Raw genomic sequence first — 4371 nt, 5'->3', positions numbered from 1 at the left:
GCAGAGATAACTTGTCCGGCAGTGAATATAGATTTCCCGGTACCGGAAATAAGTTTTCCGCCAGCGGAGAGACGTATTTCTTTAGCAGAGATAAGTTGTCAGGCTGGGGATAAAAATTTCTCGCCGCAGGAGAAAGGTTTTCTACAAGCGGAGAGACGTATTTCGTCAGCAGAGATAAGATAGCTGCAAGCGGAGAGACATATTTCGTCTGCAGAGATAACTTGTCCGGCAGTGGATATAGATTTCCCGGTACCGGAAATAAGTTTTCCGCCAGCGGAGAGACGTATTTCTTTAGCAGAGATAAGTTGTCAGGCTGGGGATAAAAATTTCTCGCCGCAGGAGAAAGGTTTTCTACAAGCGGAGAGACGTATTTCGTCTGCAGAGATAACTTGTCCGGCAGTGGATATAGATTTCCCGGTACCGGAAATAAGTTTTCCGCCAGCGGAGAGACGTATTTCTTTAGCAGAGATAAGTTGTCAGGCTGGGGATAAAAATTTCTCGCCGCAGAAGATAAGTTTTCTGCAAGCGGAGAGACGTATTTCGTCAGCAGAGATAAGTTTGCTGCAAGCGGAGAGACGTATTTCGTCAGCAGAGATAAGTTGTCCGGCAGAGGATATATATTTCCCGCCACCGGAAATAAGTTTTCTGCCAGCGTAGAGACGTATTTCGTCAGCTGAGATAAGTTGTCCGGCAGGGGATATATATTTCCCGCCACCGGAAATAAGTTTTCCGGCAGCGGGGAGACGTATTTCGTTAGCAGAGATAAGTTGTCAGGCCGGAGATAAAAATTTCTCGCCGCAGGAGATAAGTTTTTTGCAAGCGGAGAGATGTATTTCGTCAGCAGAGATACGTTTTCTGCCAGTGTAGAGACGTATTTCGTTGGCAGAGATAAGTTGTCAGGCCGGGGATAAAAATTTCTCGCCGCAGGAGATAAGTTTTCTGCAAGCGGAGAGATGTATTTCGTCAGCAGAGATAAGTTTTCTGCCAGTGGAGAGACGTATTTCGTTAGCAGAGATAAGTTGACAGGCCGGGGATATAAATTTCTCGCCGCCGGAGATAAGTTTTCTGCAAGCGGAGAGACGTATTTCGTCAGCAGAGATAAGATAGCTGCAAGCGGAGAGACGTATTTCGTCTGCAGAGATAACTTGTCCGGCAGTGAATATAGATTTCCCGGTACCGGAAATAAGTTTTCCGCCAGCGGAGAGACGTATTTCTTTAGCAGAGATAAGTTGTCAGGCTGGGGATAAAAATTTCTCGCCGCAGGAGAAAGGTTTTCTACAAGCGGAGAGACGTATTTCGTCTGCAGAGATAACTTGTCCGGCAGTGGATATAGATTTCCCGGTACCGGAAATAAGTTTTCCGCCAGCGGAGAGACGTATTTCTTTAGCAGAGATAAGTTGTCAGGCTGGGGATAAAAATTTCTCGCCGCAGAAGATAAGTTTTCTGCAAGCGGAGAGATGTATTTCGTCAGCAGAGATAAGTTTTCTGCCAGTGGAGAGACGTATTTCGTTAGCAGAGATAAGTTGTCAGGCTGGGGATAAAAATTTCTCGCCGCAGGAGAAAGGTTTTCTACAAGCGGAGAGACGTATTTCGTCAGCAGAGATAAGATAGCTGCAAGCGGAGAGACGTATTTCGTCTGCAGAGATAACTTGTCCGGCAGTGGATATAGATTTCCCGGTACCGGAAATAAGTTTTCCGCCAGCGGAGAGACGTATTTCTTTAGCAGAGATAAGTTGTCAGGCTGGGGATAAAAATTTCTCGCCGCAGGAGAAAGGTTTTCTACAAGCGGAGAGACGTATTTCGTCAGCAGAGATAAGTTTGCTGCAAGCGGAGAGACGTATTTCGTCAGCAGAGATAAGTTGTCCGGCAGAGGATATATATTTCCCGCCACCGGAAATAAGTTTTCTGCCAGCGTAGAGACGTATTTCGTCAGCTGAGATAAGTTGTCCGGCAGGGGATATATATTTCCCGCCACCGGAAATAAGTTTTCCGGCAGCGGGGAGACGTATTTCGTTAGCAGAGATAAGTTGTCAGGCCGGAGATAAAAATTTCTCGCCGCAGGAGATAAGTTTTTTGCAAGCGGAGAGATGTATTTCGTCAGCAGAGATACGTTTTCTGCCAGTGTAGAGACGTATTTCGTTGGCAGAGATAAGTTGTCAGGCCGGGGATAAAAATTTCTCGCCGCAGGAGATAAGTTTTCTGCAAGCGGAGAGATGTATTTCGTCAGCAGAGATAAGTTTTCTGCCAGTGGAGAGACGTATTTCGTTAGCAGAGATAAGTTGACAGGCCGGGGATATAAATTTCTCGCCGCCGGAGATAAGTTTTCTGCAAGCGGAGAGACGTATTTCGTCAGCAGAGATAAGTTAGCTGCAAGCGGAGAGACGTACTTCGTCAGCAGAGATAAGTTTTCCGGCTGTGGATATAGATTTCCCGGCACCGGAAATAAGTTTTCCGCCAGCGGAGAGACGTATTTCTTTAGCAGAGATAAGTTGTCAGGCTGGGGATAAAAATTTCTCGCCGCAGGAGAAAGGTTTTCTACAAGCGGAGAGACGTATTTCGTCAGCAGAGATAAGTTTGCTGCAAGCGGAGAGACGTATTTCGTCAGCAGAGATAAGTTGTCCGGCAGAGGATATATATTTCCCGCCACCGGAAATAAGTTTTCTGCCAGCGTAGAGACGTATTTCGTCAGCTGAGATAAGTTGTCCGGCAGGGGATATATATTTCCCGCCACCGGAAATAAGTTTTCCGGCAGCGGGGAGACGTATTTCGTTAGCAGAGATAAGTTGTCAGGCCGGAGATAAAAATTTCTCGCCGCAGGAGATAAGTTTTTTGCAAGCGGAGAGATGTATTTCGTCAGCAGAGATACGTTTTCTGCCAGTGTAGAGACGTATTTCGTTGGCAGAGATAAGTTGTCAGGCCGGGGATAAAAATTTCTCGCCGCAGGAGATAAGTTTTCTGCAAGCGGAGAGATGTATTTCGTCAGCAGAGATAAGTTTTCTGCCAGTGGAGAGACGTATTTCGTTAGCAGAGATAAGTTGACAGGCCGGGGATATAAATTTCTCGCCGCCGGAGATAAGTTTTCTGCAAGCGGAGAGACGTATTTCGTCAGCAGAGATAAGTTAGCTGCAAGCGGAGAGACGTACTTCGTCAGCAGAGATAAGTTTTCCGGCTGTGGATATAGATTTCCCGGCACCGGAAATAAGTTTTCCGCCAGCGGAGAGACGTATTTCTTTAGCAGAGATAAGTTGTCAGGCTGGGGATAAAAATTTCTCGCCGCAGGAGATAAGTTTTCTGCAAGCGGAGAGATGTATTTCGTCAGCAGAGATAAGTTTTCTGCCAGTGGAGAGCCGTATTTCGTTAGCAGAGATATGTTGACAGGCCGGGGATAAAAATTTCTCGCCGCAGGAGATAAGTTTTCTGCAAGCGAAGAGATGTATTTCGTCAGCAGATATAAGTTTTCTGCCAGTGGAGAGACGTATTTCGTCAGCAGAGATAAGTTTTCCGGCAGTGGATATAGATTTCTCGGCACCGGAAATAAGTTTTTCGCCAGCGGAGAGAAGTATTTCGTAAGCAGAGATAAGTTGTCTGGCAGGGGATATAGATTTCCGGCGCCGGAGATAAGTTTTCTGGCAACGTAGAGACGTATTTCGTCTGCAGAGATAACTTGTCCGGCAGTGGATATATATTTCCCGCCACCGGAAATAAGTTTTCCGCCAGCGGAGAGACGTATTTCTTTAGCAGAGATAAGTTGTCAGGCTGGGGATAAAAATTTCTCGCCCCAGGAGATAAGTTTTCTACAAGCGGAGATACGTATTTCGTCAGCAGAGATAAGTTTGCTGCAAGCGGAGAGACGTATTTCGTCAGCAGAGATAAGTTGTCCGGCAGAGGATATATATTTCCCGCCCCTGGAAATAAGTTTTCCGCCAGCGGAGAGACGTATTTCGTTAGCAGAGATAAGTTGTCAGGCTGGGGATAAAAATTTCTCGCCGCAGGAGATAAGTTTTCTGCAAGCGGAGAGATGTATTTCGTCAGCAGAGATAAGTTTTCTGCCAGTGGATAGACGTATTTCGTTAGCAGAGATAAGTTGACAGGCCGAGGATATAAATTTCTCGCCGCCGGAGATAAGTTTTCTGCAAGCGGAGAGACGTATTTCGTCAGCAGAGATAAGTTAGCTGCAAGCGGAGAGACGTATTTCGTCTGCAGAGATAACTTGTCCGGCAGTGGATATAGATTTCCCGGCACCGGAAATAAGTTTTCCGCCAGCGGAAAGACGTATTTCTTTAGCAGAGATAAGTTGTCTGGCTGGGGATAAAAATTTCTCGCCCCAGGAGATAAGTTTTCTACAAGCGGAGAGACGTATTTCGTCAGCAG

Source organism: Drosophila pseudoobscura, unplaced genomic scaffold, assembly GCF_009870125.1.
Source record: "Drosophila pseudoobscura strain MV-25-SWS-2005 unplaced genomic scaffold, UCI_Dpse_MV25 Unplacedtig00000072, whole genome shotgun sequence".
In the NCBI taxonomy this organism is placed as follows: domain Eukaryota; kingdom Metazoa; phylum Arthropoda; class Insecta; order Diptera; family Drosophilidae; genus Drosophila; species Drosophila pseudoobscura.
The sequence above is the reverse complement of the archived record's forward strand: the minus strand, read 5'-3'. Positions refer to the sequence as shown.